General features: G+C 37.7%; 1 long non-coding RNA gene across 2 annotated transcripts in view; it reads left to right on the top strand.

The window, feature by feature from the left end:
• The first annotated feature begins 1,547 nt into the window (after positions 1-1,547).
• Positions 1,548-15,355, top strand: part of LOC134759723 (uncharacterized) — a 41,104-nt gene continuing 27,296 nt past the window's right edge. The window contains exons 1-2 of one of the 2 annotated variants that reach the window (XR_010136356.1): positions 1,548-1,645; positions 1,749-1,886. This is a non-coding gene — a long non-coding RNA (uncharacterized LOC134759723). The remainder of the gene's footprint in view (positions 1,646-1,748; positions 1,887-15,355) is intronic. The other variant, XR_010136355.1, reaches the window with a different exon arrangement.

Genomic DNA, 15,355 nt, shown 5'->3' with positions numbered 1-15,355 from the left:
TATACCATGGAATACTATACAGTCATAAAAAAGAATAAGATCATGTCCTTTGCAGGGACATGGATGGAACTGGAGGCCATTATCCTTAGCAAGGTAACAGAAGAGCAGAAAACCAAATGCCACATGTTTTCGCTTATAAGTGGGAGCTAAATAAGGAGAATACGTGGACACATAAAGGGGAACAATAGACACTGAGGCCTCCTTGAGGGTGGAAGGTGTGAGGAGGGAGAAGATCAGAAAAAACAGCCATTGGGTACAAAGTTAAGTACCCAGATGATGAAAAAATCTGTACAACAAACCCTTGTGAGAAAACTTTACCTATGTAACAAACCTGCACATGTACCCCTGAACCGAAAATAAAAGTCAAAAAATAAAGACAGAAAAAATAAAAATAAAACTGGGTTTTCCACATTCAATCTGATAATGAAACAGCAAATTGACTATGAGTGAATGAACTAGTCACCCTGTTGTGACTAAACGTACCGGAAAATGTGGCTTGACCTAACTATTCAGCCTAGTCAGATTGCTGGAGCCTCTGAACAAAAAGTTCCTCCAAATTCTAAAACTCTGATATTTTAGGGGTATTCAGGCCATATATTGATGGAAAGGTTTTAATACATTAGAACTCTAAATTTCTGAAAACTATTGGGCCAGGTAATTACCTTGCAGTCATTCATACTTAGAGCAAACACATGTAGGCTCAGACATCTTACAGTGAAAAGATGAAAATAACATGATCCTAAAAGTAATTTCACAAGATTGGAGGGATGCCACCTCTCCCTTGGCCTCTGTGCCTTGTACCTGCTTCTATACTGATCCATTTGTTTATGGAGCCATCTCCCCGTGACAGACTGAGCACAATTAAGGAAAGTAGAACTGTGCATTCATCTTTGTATCTCCAGTACTGCTGTACACAGCGGATGTTGAGCAAATGTTTAACAAATAAATTAATTAAACCAGAAACTGGACCTAATACAGGAATTATAACTTATTTGTAATAAGGGAACAGAAAACAGTCTAAGCTAAAGCTGAGCCATCCTTGGAATGGCAAGAATTACATTTATTGAGCTATTACTATTTGCCAGGCACTGAATATGGATTATCTTGCTGAATCCCCCACACCACCACTGAAGAAACCAAATTACACAAAGTGAAGGACTCGAGTCCAAGATTATACAGCCAGGAAGTCACAGAGCCAGGATTCCAACTCAGGGTTCTCTGAGTCAGGAGTACAAATACTTAACAACGATTTCACACTACCCACTTACTGCTAACTTCTTTGTGATCTTAGACAAATCATTACTTTAAATAAGTCTCATTTTCCACACTGGTAACATAAGAGGTTTTGGACCAGCTGTTCTCTAGTGTCTCAGCCAGTTCTGAGATTCTATAATCCTATCAACCAAAATTAAAGAACATTTGCTTTTGAGCCAGCCTCTGTGACAGGAGATAAAATAGTTACCCATTTATGGATTCCTCTCATACCAGTGAAATAGTCTGTTTTGCAATGTAAAAGCCAAAACTGTACTCTGAAATACTTCAGACTTCTTTCGAAAAAGTCCAAGTAGGGGAGGCAATCAATTTTCTTCCTTTCCTCTAAAAACGAAATTGTGTGATAGAAACAAAAACATCTCAACAGAATAGGGTGCTGTATCCAAGCCACTCTTTCAATCCCATGAAGGTAGATACTTCTCACAGAAAGAACTCATGCCTTTTTTCTTTTTTTTTTTTTTTTTTTTTTGAGACAGAATTTCACACTTGTTGCCCAGGCTGGAGTGCAACGGTGCGATCTCAGCTCACCACAACCTCCGCCTCCTGGGTTCAAGTAATTCTCCTGCCCAATCTCCTTAGTAGCTGGGATTACAGACTTGTGCCACCACACCCAGGTAAGTTTTTTTTTTCTTTTTTGTTTGCTTGTTTGTTTGTTTGTGTGTGTGTGTGTGTGTTTGTTTTGTTTTTTTGGAGATGGAGTTTCACTCTTGTTGCCCAGACTGGAGTGCAATGGCGCAATCTCAGCTCACTGCAAACTCCACCTCTCGGGTTCAAGCAATTCTCCTGCCTTAGCCTCCTGAGTAGCTGGGATTACAGGCATGCGCCACTACGCCCAGATAATTTTGTATTTTTAGTAGAGACGGGGTTTCTCCATGTTGGTCAGGCTGGTCTCGAACTCCTGACCTCAGGTAATCCGCCTGCCTCGGCCTCCCATAGTGCTGGGATGACAGGTGTGAGCCACCACACTTGGCCCTAATTTTGTGTTTTTAGTAGGGACAGGGTTTCTCCATGTTGGTTAGGCTGGTCTCAAACTCCCAGCCTCAGCTGGGATCCACCTGCCTCAGCCTCCCAAAGTGCCAGGATTACAGGCACGAGCCACCACATCTGGCCCTCATGCCTTTTTTCTAACAATCTTTGAGAAATTTATCCCTGGTATACAGTTGTCTAGGCAAAGCTTCTAAGTGGAATAAAAGCACAACCATCTCCACCAATATCCTTGAAGAGTAAGTAAATAAAGTGTCGAGAAATTAAGACAGGAACAATTGAGAATTCACTGGGTGTAAAATTTTGCACCAACCATAAGATGTGGGCAAGGGGAAGAGAATATAAAATGGGCATGAGGTTGGGAACGGTGGCTCATGCCTGTAATCCCAGCACTCTGGGAGGCTGAGGCAGGCAGATCACGAGGTCAGGAGTTTGAGACCAGTCGGGCAAATATGGTGAAACCGCATCTCCACTAAAAACACAAAAAAACTAGCCAGGGATGGTGGCGTGTGCCTATAGTCCCAGCTACTTGGGAGGCTGAGGCAGGAGAATCGCTTGAACCCAGGAGGCGGAGGTTGCAGTGAGCTGAGATTTCACCACTGCACTCTATCCCGGGCAATAGAGGGAGACTCCATCTCAAAAATAAATAAATAAATAAATAAATAAATAAATAAATAAATAAATAAATAAAATTGGCATGAGTGGGACAGGTGGAAAGAACTGAAAAACAGGCCTAGTCTCAACAAGCAGCCTGGTCCTGAAAACATCTTGGTTTCCATGGGCTCTCTTCTTCTGACCAGAAACACTAGAGAAACCTGGAGAAGGGGAGTTTAAAGGGTGATCAGGTCAGGACATCAATAGGGGGAAACTACCACATCTCTCCCCGGTGGAAAGATACCTATTGGCCTGGCCTGGGAAAACCACTCTTACCCCCTCAGGCAGCACCAGCAGGAACCAAGGGAGCCTCAGGATCACCTATTAACCCAAGAAAACCAAAATAACACTGCGCAGGCTCTGAAACGAAATATCAGAACCTGTCATTGGAATAACAGCCCAAAAGTACAGACACTCCTCAACTTACAATGGGGTTATATCCTGATAATGCTATGTTAAGTTGAATATATCATAAGTTGAAAATGCCTTAATACACCTAGGAACCAAACATCACAGCCTAGCCTAGCTAGTGCTCAGGAAACTTACAGTGGTCTACAGTTGGGCAAAATTAACTGGTAACACAATACACTATTGAGTATTCGTGGTGCATCCTTATGATTGTGTGGCTGACTGGGGGATGCAGCTTTCCACTGCTGACAGTATTGGGAGGGAGTATCATATTACATATTGCTAGCCCAGGAAAACATCAAAATTCAATATTCGAAGTATGACTTCTACTGAATATATATGATTTCTGCATCATGGTAAGAAGGAAAAATTATAAAGTGAAGCATGGTAATTTGGGGACCAAATCCCACATGTTAACCCTAGCCCTACCCTAGTTACTAGGGTAACTACCTACGGAAATAAAAAAAAATCGTAAATAGGACCTAGAGTCCCCAAACGTAATAGACAAAATGTTCAGAATGCAATTAAAAAATCATCCATTATACTAAAAACCAAGAAAATCACAACTTGAATGAGAAAAGGTAATCAACTGACACCAACACAAAGATACATCATCAGATGTTAGAATTATCTGACTAGAGTTTTAAAGTAGTGCTATGGACTAAACTGTGTCAGCCTAAAATTATATGGTGAGTCCTAACCCCCAGTGTGACTGTATTTACAGACAGGGCTTTACAGAAGTAATTAAGGTTAAATAAAGTCATAAGAATAGGTCCTTGATCTGATAACACTTGTGTTCTTATAAGAAGAGACACTAGGATGTTCATTCTCATTCTCTCATTCTCTCTCTCTCTCTCTGTTTCTCTCTCTCTCTCTGTTTCTCTCTCTCTCTCTCTGTTTCTCTCTGTCTCTCTCTCTGTTTCTCTCTCTCTGTTTCTCTCTCTCTCTCTCTGTTTCTCTCTCTCTCTGTTTCTCTCTCTCTCTCTGTTTCTCTCTCTCTCTGTTTCTCTGCCTCTCTCTCTGTTTCTCTCTCTCTCTCTGTTTCCCTCTCTCTCTCTGTTTCTCTCTCTCTCTGTTTCTCTCTCTCTCTCTCTGTTTCTCTCTCTCTGTTTCTCTCTCTCTCTCTGTTTCTCTCTCTCTGTTTCTCTCTCTCTCTCTGTTTCTCTCTCTCTGTTTCTCTCTCTCTCTGTTTCTCTGCCTCTCTCTCTGTTTCTCTCTCTCTCTGTTTCTCTCTCTCTCTCTGTTTCTCTCTCTCTCTGTTTCTCTCTCTCTCTCTGTTTCTCTCTCTCTCTGTTTCTCTCTCTCTCTGTCTCTGTTTCTCTCTCTCTCTGTTTCTCTCTCTCTCTCTCTGTTTCTCTCTCTGTTTCTCTCTCTCTCTCTCTGTTTCTCTCTCTCTCTCTGTTTCTCTCTCTCTCTGTTTCTCTCTCTCTCTCTGTTTCTCTCTCTCTCTCTCTGTTTCTCTCTCTCTCTGTTTCTCTCTCTCTCTCTCTGTTTCTCTCTCTCTCTCTGTTTCTCTCTCTGTCTCTCTGTTTCTCTCTCTCTCTGTTTCTCTCTCTCTCTCTGTTTCTCTGCCTCTCTCTCTGTTTCTCTCTCTCTCTCTGTTTCTCTCTCTCTCTCTGTTTCTCTCTCTGTTTCTCTCTCTCTCTCTCTGTTTCTCTCTCTCTCTGTTTCTCTCTCTCTCTCTCTGTTTCTCTCTCTCTCTCTGTTTCTCTCTCTGTCTCTCTGTTTCTCTCTCTCTCTGTTTCTCTCTCTCTCTCTGTTTCTCTGCCTCTCTCTCTGTTTCTCTCTCTCTCTCTGTTTCTCTCTCTCTCTCTGTTTCTCTCTCTGTTTCTCTCTCTCTCTGTTTCTCTCTCTCTCTCTGTTTCTCTCTCTCTGTTTCTCTCTCTCTGTTTCTCTCCCTCTCTCTCTGTTTCTCTCTCTCTCTCTCTGTTTCTCTCTCTGTTTCTCTCTCTCTCTCTCTGTTTCTCTCTCTCTGTTTCTCTCTCTCTCTCTCTGTTTCTCTCTCTCTCTCTCTGTTTCTCTCTCTCTCTCTGTTTCTCTCTCTCTCTCTGTTTCTCTCTCTCTGTTTCTCTCTCTCTCTGTTTCTCTCTCTCTCTGTTTCTCTCTCTCTCTGTTTCTCTCTCTCTCTCTGTTTCTCTCTCTCTCTCTCTGTTTCTCTCTCTCTCTCTGTTTCTCTCTCTCTCTCTGTTTCTCTCTCTCTCTGTTTCTCTCTCTCTCTCTGTTTCTCTCTCTCTCTGTTTCTCTCTCTCTCTCTGTTTCTCTCTCTGTTTCTCTCTGTTTCTCTCTCTCTCTGTTTCTCTCTCTCTCTCTCTGTTTCTCTCTCTCTGTTTCTCTCTCTCTCTCTCTGTTTCTCTCTCTCTCTGTTTCTCTCTCTCTCTCTGTTTCTCTCTCTCTCTCTGTTTCTCTCTCTCTCTCTCTGTTTCTCTCTCTCTCTCTCTGCTATGCATGAACAAAGTAAGAAGGAGGCCATCTGAAAGCCAGGAATCAAGGATTCACCAGAAAATAAATCAGTTGGTACCTTGCTCTTGAACTTCTCAGCCTCCAGAACTGTGAGAAAATAAATTTCTGTAGTTTAAACCACCCAGTCTATGGTATTTTGTTATGGCAGCATGAGTTGATTAAAACAGTCATCATAAAAATAATTCAACAATCTATTATAAATTCTTTTTGAACTAAAGAAAAATAAGAAATCTCAGCAAAGATGAAAAGGTTATAAAAATAATCAAATGAATAATAAACCTAAATATAAAATATTGGATGGGTTTAACAGCAGAATATTGATGACAGAGTATGATAGATTCAGTAAACTTGAGGACAGAACCATAGAATCCACACAATCTGTACAACAGACAGAAAGTAGACTGAAAAAAATTAATAAGAAGAAGAGTCTCAGGTATATATGGGGCAATTATAAAAGACTGAAGATTTGTATCAACAGATTCTCAGAGGATCAGAGAAAGAGAATGGGGTGGAAATAGTCTTAGAAGAAATAATCGATGAAAAAAAGTTCCAAATTTGGTAAAGTCATACTTCTATACATTCAAGAAGCTGAGTAAACACCAAACTCAAAATAAACTCAAAGAAATCTACACTAAAATATAATTAAACTTTTGAAAACTAAAGTCGAAGAGTCTTAAAAACAGATAAATACCATATACAAACAGGGGCACACTAATTCAAATGGCATTGGATTTCTCATCTGAAACTATGAAGGTTAGAAGGAAAAGGCACAATATTTTACAAGTACTGTGAAAAAAAATGCTAACTGTGATCTATATCTGGAGAAACTATGCCTCAGGAATGAAGTAGAAATATAAACATTCTCAGATAAAGGAATACACTAAAAGAACCTGTCATTAGTAGTGTCACTCTTAAAGACTGGCTAAAAAAAAGTTCTTCAAACAGAAATAAATGATTTAAGAAAAGAACCTTAGTACATCAGGAAGGAAGCCAGACAAAGGCATGAATGAATATTTTCCCCCTCCTCCCCCCTTACCTGAAAATTGTCCACTTCTCAATATCCTGCTATTTCCCCTTTAAATTTGGAGCCCTCTTTTGGAGAAAGGTATGGACCTGTCTGCTGGGCGCGCATCCTTAACTTTGACAAATAAACCTCCTAAAATGATTGAGACATATCATGTTTTTCAATTGACAGTATATTTGATACTTACACTAAATTACAAGTATACACCTAAATTTAGTTCTTCTTTTGCTTTTATTACTTTTTTACTTAATGACCAGTGCAATAGTATATTATTTTCTTTTCCTAAAAAACTTTGAGCATTTTATAACAAGTGATCATTTCATTCATTTATTATAAGCTGAGAAACCATTCATTGTAAACGGTATTCAATAAATGTATATATATTCACTTATAAATAAATGTTTATGTTTTATTTATATATTTATATCAGTTTTTAAAAACTGCTTTATCGGGTAAAGTTTACATATAATAAATGGCACATATTTAAAGTGTTTACTTTGATAACTTTTAACATACGAGTACTCTTGAACCAATTCCTGCAATCAAGATGGTGAACATATCCATAATCTCCAAAAATTTCCTCATGCCCCAATGTAAACTTTTCCTTCTGATCCTCCTGAATTCCCCATTCCCAGTCAAAAATTGATCTGCTTTCTGTCACTCCAGATTAGTTAGCATTTTCTAAAATTTTAAATAAATGTAATTCTATAGTATGTGCCTTTTTATGTCTGGTTTCTTTCACTCTGCATAATTGAGATACACCTATATTGTTGTATGCATCAGCAATTCATTCATTTTTATTGCTGAGTAGTATCCCATTTTATGGGGATATCAATTTGTTTGTCCATTCGCCTGTTAATGAACATTAATGTTGTTTCCATTTTTGGTTATTTCATATAAAGTTGCTATGAATATTTGTGTACAAGTCTTTATTTGGACATATGCTTTTATTTGTCTTAGGTAATCCTTTAGAAATAGAATGCCTAGTTCATATGCTAGGTGTGTGTGTAACTTTTGAAAAAAATTTCAAAGTGTTTTCCTAAGTGTTGTATGAATTTTACATTCTCACTAGCAGTGTAAAGAGTTACAGTTGTTCCTTATCTCTACACACACCTGGTGTCGTCAGTCTTTTAGACATTCTAATACGTGTATAATAATATCTCACAGTGACTTTAATTTGCATTTACATAATATCTAATGATGAAAATCTTTGTGTGTGCTTATTTGCTACCTATATGCCTTCTTTGGTGAAATGTCTATTCAAATATTGGTCCATATATTTATTGGCTTATTATTATGGAGTTTTGAAATGCCAAGATATATATATATATATATATATATATATATATATATATATATATTCTGGATACAAGTCCTTTATCAGATATAATTTGCAAATAATTTTTTTAGCGTATGCTTTGACTTTCATTTCCTTAACAGTTTCTTTCAAATGAGAGAATTTCTTAACTTTAATCAAGTAAAATCTTGGTGTTATATCCAAAAGACATTTGCCTAACCCAAAGATTTATCAACTTGATACTATTAATATTTTGGAGTGGATAAATCGTTGCTGTGGGTAAGCGTGGTGGGCAGAGGAGGAGGTTTGGCCATCTGTGCACTGTAGGCTATTTACTAGCATGCCTGCCCTCTACCTAGTAGATATGAGTAGCAACTCCTACCCCAACCCCAACTGTAACAGCTAAAAATATCTGCAGATATTGCGAATATCTCCTGGCATGGAGGACAAAATTGGCCCTGGTAGAGAACAACTGGCCTAACTCAAAGTCATAAATATTTTTTCTGTGTGCCTTTTAGAAGTTTTATGATTTCAAGTTTTGCATTCAGGTCTATGATACAGTTTGAGTTAATTTTTGTAACATGATATAAGGTAGTGTTAAAGTTTGTTTTTTTTTTTGCACATGGATGTCCAATACGTTCCAGAACCATTTGTTGAAAAGAATATTCTTTTTCCACTGAATTGCTAAGGAAAATTTGTTGATGAGGAACTGACCATATATGTGGTGGGTCTATTTCTGGAGTCTCTTTTCGGTTCCGTTTATCTTTCTTGACACCACTACATGCTGCCTTGGTTACTGAAGCATTATAGTGATTGTTGAAGTCAGATAGGGTATGTTCTACAACTTTATTCCTCCTTTCCAAAGTTATTTTGACTATTTTTGTCATTCACACTTCCATATGAATTTTGGAACCAAGCTGTCAGTTTCTACATAAAGTGCCTGCTGGGATTTTGATTGAGTTTACCTTGACTCTATAGATTTGAGAAACATTTACATCTTAAAAAGATTGAATTTACCAATTCATAAATATTGTGTATCATATTTACGTCTTCTTTAATTTCTCTTAGCAATGTTTTGTAATTTTCCTGCATGTGTTTTGTCAGATTTATCCTGCAATATCTTATATTTTTTATATTGTTGTCAATGCTATTGATAGCAACAGGAGGCAGACAGATTTCTAGGCAGATAGAGGCAGGTCCCTGGTAAAACCTGACCTCCAAGCCAAAAACAGCCTGAAGCCTGAAAAGCAAGCTGCTGGTTCCAGATGAAGTCCACAACCTGAGTGAGAACTTCTATTCCTCTTTGCCTGCTCTTTCCCGATTGATTCTTTCTGAGTAATGCTTTTTAATCAGTCAAATGTTGCCTTTTCCATGGCTACCTACAGCCCACACCTTCCCCACTGTGGGCTTATAAAAAACCCAGACTCGAGATCGAGACCACCCTGGCTAACACGGTGAAAACCCGTCTCTCCTAAAAAATACAATAAAAAAAAAAAAAAAATTAGCCGAGCGTGGTGGCGGGCGCCTGTAGTTCCAGCTACTCGGGAGGCTGAGGCAGGAGAATGGTGTGAATCCGGTAGGCGGAGCTTGCAGTGAGCAGACATCATGCCACTGCACTCCAACCTGGGCGACAGAGCGAGACTCCATCTCAAACAAACAAACAAACAAAACAACAACAACAAAAAAAAACAGACTCAGCCACTTGGGGACTACAGCCACCTGCCTTTGGGTTGGGGGGTGACCCACCTTCGGGTAGGGGTTGTCCACTTCAGGACCCCTCTCCGCTGAGAGATGTTCCTTCACTCAATAAAACTCTTCTCTGCCCTGCTCGCCCTACAGCTGTCCATGTAACCTCATTCTTCTTGGACGCAGGAAAAGGTCTTGCGACCTGCCGAATGATAGGTGCTAAAGGACTGGCACCACTGTAGCCTTCTTGCCCTCTGCCAGCACTGGGCGTCCATCCCACATGATGGCAAGTGGCAGTGGGGCTGGGCCATTCCGGGAGCCGTGGGTTGGAGCAAGGCGGCGGGACTGAATGAGCTGTTAACACGCCCCGTTCACCACACTGCAGATGGCAGGAACAACATCCCTTGGGGCTCTGCGGTTCCTGGCATCTCTGAGTGTTTAGGTGCCACTGCATCCCCCTCATCTGGACGCTGGAGCCCGTCATGGAAGTCACTCGTGACACACCTAGTCCAACCAGGCCCTGGCTGTGCGCTGTGGCTGGGCCCCTTGCTCACACGCCACTTCCCACCTCAGGCTGAGCGTGCAGCCATAGTGGTCACAGAGTCCGGGACAAGGAGGAAGCCAACCACAGACTGTTGGGATGAGTGGGCAGAGAAATCCCAGCAGCCAGCCTGGAGCCGAGTGAGGCCCAGGCAGGGGCACCACTGGCCACGGAGGTCTCTGGCTGGTGAAGTAGTACTCGAAAAAATCTTGCATCACTATTGTTTTTCTAATTTCCAATTTTCGTTGCTAATATATAGGAATATATTAATTTTTGTATATTGACCTCATATTCTGCAACCTTCCTAAATTCACGTTACTTCTAGTAACTTCCGTGTCAAATCCATCAGATTGTCAACAGAGGTGATTATGCCATCTGTGAATAAATAAGGTTTTCTTCTTCTTTTCTGCTCAAATATCCTATGTTTCTTTGTCTTGCCTTATTCTAATACCTAACCCTCCAGTATAATGCAAACAGAAGTGAAGAGAATGGACATGGCCTTGTTTCTTACATTAAGAGGAACTCATTCAGTCCTTGACTAGTAGGTGTGATCTTACTTAAAGGCTTTTTGGAAGTGCCATTTATCAGATTAAGGAAGTTCCCTTTAATTCTAAATTTTCAGATACTTTTTTGGGGAATAGGTGCTTGATTTTGTCAAGTGTTTTTTCTAAATTCAGATGTTAATATAAGTTTATTTTTAAGTATGTTAATACAGTGAATTACATAGATAGATGTTTGACTGTTAAACTTGCATTCGTAGAAAAAACTCCACTTGTTCATGATGTAATTTTTAAAATATATGTTGTCATATTCAGTTTGCCAAAGTTTTGTCTAGAATTTTTGTTTCTGCATTCATAAGTGCTATTGGTCTGTCAAAATTTTTTTAGTAATAACTTTCTATTTTGTTATCAGACCAATGCTGGCCTTACAGAAAGAGTTATGAATCATTGCTTCCTCTTTAATTTTCTGGAACAGTTGCATAGAATTGATATTATTTTTTCCTTTAACATTTGGTGCATTACCCCAGTAAATTCAGCTGGAGCCTACAGTTTTCTTTGTGAAAAGCTTTTTAGATACAAGTGTATCTTAAAAAATATATATATGGCTACTTAGGTTATCTACTTCTTCCTGAATGAGATGGTAATTTGTATATTTCAAATTACTGTCTACTTAGGTAGGTGGTTAAATTTATTGGCATAAAGTTATTCATAGAATTTATTATCATTTTAAGATCTGTAGAATCTACAGTAATGTCATATATTTCATTCCTGATATTAGTAATTTGTATCCTTCTTTCTGACCAATCTGGCTAGAAGTTTATAAATGCTGTAATATGCTCAGAGAGAATTTTACTAGTTTGTTTTCTTATTTTTCTCTCATATTTGCTATTTTATTAATTTATATTCTGAAATGTATTAGTTCTTTTCTTGTTTATTCTGAATACTATTTATTCCTTTTTCCTGGTTTTTCAAGGTAGAAACTAAGTTCATTTATTTGAGACTCTTATTTCATGAAATAGGCATTTACTGTCATAAATTTACCTCTAAATTCACTTACTAGTTAACTCAGTATCAATCACAAATTTTGACAGGTTATGTATTCATTCAGTCCAAAACTTTGTTTTCCTTTTTGATTTCTTTTTTGAGCCAAGGGTTATTTAGAGCTTTGTTATTTAGTATCCAAATATTCAAAGATCTTCTAGTTATTGTTCTATTATTGACTTCTAACTTTATTATATTTAATAGCCAGAGGACAAAATGTGTCTTCTTTGAATCCTTTTTAATTTATTGTGACTTTTTATGGCCTACTATATGGTCTATCTTAGTGAAAGTCTTATTTTCACTTGAAGAAAACATATATTTCTGCTGTTATTGGTACTCTGTTCTAAAATACCAGTAGTTCATGCTGGCTGATAATATTGCTTAATTGAGTAGTCTATATCCTCACCAAGCTTCTGCCTACTGGTTCCATCTATTACTGAGAGAAGATTGTGGAAACCTCTCAATACAGTTGTGTATTTGTCTGTTTCCTTTGTAGATCTATAAGTGTTTGCTTTATGTATTTTAAAGCTTTGTTATTCAGTGAATAAATATTTAGTAGTGTTTTATCTCCTTGAAGAATTGACAATTCTTTTACTAAAAATTATACTCTATCTCTTGTCTTTATTCTGAATTGTAGTTTGTCTGATAATAATATAGTCACTCCAGTCATCGTTTGTTTAGTGATAGTATGGATTATCTTTTACCATTGTTTTATGTTTAACCTATTTTTGTCTTTATATTTAACATGTATGTCTTGTAGTCAACACATACTTCAGTTTTTTTAATCCAATCTGACAATATCTACCTTTTAAATGGAATGCATATACCACTAGCATGTATGTGCTTGTCGCTGTGGTTGAATATAAATCTTCCACCATGGTATTTGATTTGGTTTCATTTATTCTTTGTTTCCTTTTAACTTTTATTCTACTCCTTTTGGATTAATTAAATATTTTTTGATTCCATGCCGATTAGGTTTGGCTGTGTCCCCCACCCAAATCTCATTTGAATTTCCATATGTTAGAGGAGGGACCTGGTGGGAGGTAATTGAATCATGGGGGCAGGCCTTTCTGTGCTGTTCTAGCGATAGTGAATAAGTCTCATGAGATCTGATGGCTTTATAAGGTCAACAAGCTCTCTCTTTGCCTGCTGCCATCCACATAAGATGTGACTTGGTCCTCCTTGCCTTCTGCCATGACTGTGATGCTTCCCCAGCCACGTGGAACTGTAAGTCCAATACACCCTTTTCCCTGTATAAATTACCCAGTCTCAGGTATGTCTTTATCAGCAGTGTGAAAGTGGACTAATATGCATGCTATACTTTTTACTGATCTATTTTCTGAAACTCTTTGTTATGCTATTTAGTGCTTGATTTAAGATACATAGTACACATCTTCAAACATCACAGTATGTCTTCAATTTGTGACACTTTATTACATTTATAAACCTTAAAGACTTATATTTTCCTTTCTTCCCTCCTGTTATCATATGCTTTGCTTCTACATATTTTATAAAGTCCATAGTACATTGTAATTATTTTCGCTTTAAATAGTTGATTTTAAGAGATTTAAATTGTTGGGTTTTTTTTTAAGGCACTTATATTTGTCCACTTACTGTTTCCAGTGCTCTTCCTTCTTTTGTGTAGATCAAGATTTTTATCTGGTATCATTTCCTTTGTGTGAAAAGTATTACCTTTAATATTTCTCATAGTGTAGTTCTGTAGGTGATAAATTATTTTAGCTTTTGTATGGTTAGGAAAAGTATTGATTTTCCTCTATTTTTTGAAAGATATTTTCACTGGGTATAGAATTCTATGCTGACAATTTTTTTTCCTTTCCGTACTTCTTTCAGCATGCATTGCATCTGATGATAAATCTACTGTCATCCTTATCTTTATTTATCTGTAATCAATGCCCGCTGCTATCACTATCTTTAAAATTTACTCTTTAGCACTGGTTTTAAGCAATTCAATTATAATTTCCCTTCATTGGTGTTTGTTTTGGGGAGGATGATTGGTTTGGTTTGGTTTGCTTTGGTTAGGCTCGGATATTTTTCTGATTTTTTTTTTCCCTCTCACTTCCTTCCTGTTATTCCAGAATTCCACTTACACATATATTATTAGGTTGCTTGAAATTGCTCCATAGCTCTGTTCATTTTAAAAAATTTTTGTGTTTCATTTTGTTTATATTGCTATGACTTTAATTTCACCAATTTTTTAATCCACAATGATTAATTTACTATTAATCCCATTCAGTATATTTTAAATCTCAGATACTATAGTTTTTATTTCTAGAAATTTGTGTTTTTTTATTCTATCTTCCATTTTTCAATTTCATATGTTCAATCTTTCCTTTGGCTCCTTGAATATATGGAATATAATTTCAAACTGTTTTAATTAATTCATCATTCTATTCCCTGTAATTTTGGTGTTAGTTTTCAATTTTTTTTCCTTTTATTATGGGTTATATTTTTCCTCTTCTTTGCATTCCTGGTAATTTTTTATTGAATTTCATTGTGAGTGTTATTATGTTATCACATTTTGTATTCCTATAAATATTTTAGAGCTTTCTTGAGGGATGTGATTAAGTTATTTAAAAACAATTTGACACTTTTAAGCTTTCTTTTTAAACTTTGTTAATCAGGACCATAACAGCATTTAGTCTAGGAGTAAATTACTCTCAGGCAAACTCTTTCTGAATACTTTACCTAATGCTCCGTGAAATCTGAGGTTTGCCTCTAGCTAGAAAGAATAAATACGGGGGGAGGAGCCAAGATGGCCGAATAGGAACCAGCATGGCACATGTATACATATGTAACTTACCTGCACATTGCGCACATGTACCATAAAACCTAAAGTATAATAATAATAATAATAATAATAAAGAATAAATACAATTCCTGGCCCTGTGTGACTCCAGTGATTGTCTCCTGTAATTCTATTGGTGGTTCTTTTCCATATCGGGTAGTTTTTCTCATACATGTGCTGATTACTACTTAGCTGAATATTTTAGAGGAAGCTTCTGCAGGTCTCTGGGGCTCTCTCTCTTTGTGCAGCTCTATTTTCTGTAGTAATTTGCCTTTTGTACTCTCACTACCTTGGCCTTCCTAGACTCCAAGCTCCTTCTCAATTCCTGGAGACTCCTGGGCTTCCTCTCTCTGTACTGCATTTTGGAAACCTTTCCCCAGATAGTAAGCTGAGATAGGAGTTACTCATTTGTTTCCCATCACTTAGAGATCACCATTGTTTCTTTCTGGTGTTTAATATCTTAAAAATCATTGTTCATGTTTGTGTATGTTTTCTTTTTGTTGTTGTTTGTTTGTTTGTTTTTGAGATGGAGTCTTTCTCTGTCACCCAGGCTGGAGTGCAATGGCACAATCTCAGCTCACCGAAACTCCTACCTCCTGGGTTCAAGCAATTCTCCTACCTCAGCCTCCCAAGTAGCTGGGATTACAGGCACATGCCACCGTGCCCGGCTAATTTTTGTATT

The sequence above is a fragment of the Pongo abelii genome, chromosome 12 (genome assembly GCF_028885655.2).
Source record: "Pongo abelii isolate AG06213 chromosome 12, NHGRI_mPonAbe1-v2.0_pri, whole genome shotgun sequence".
NCBI classification, from domain to species: Eukaryota; Metazoa; Chordata; class Mammalia; order Primates; family Hominidae; genus Pongo; species Pongo abelii.
This window is presented reverse-complemented; position numbering and strand designations above follow the sequence as displayed.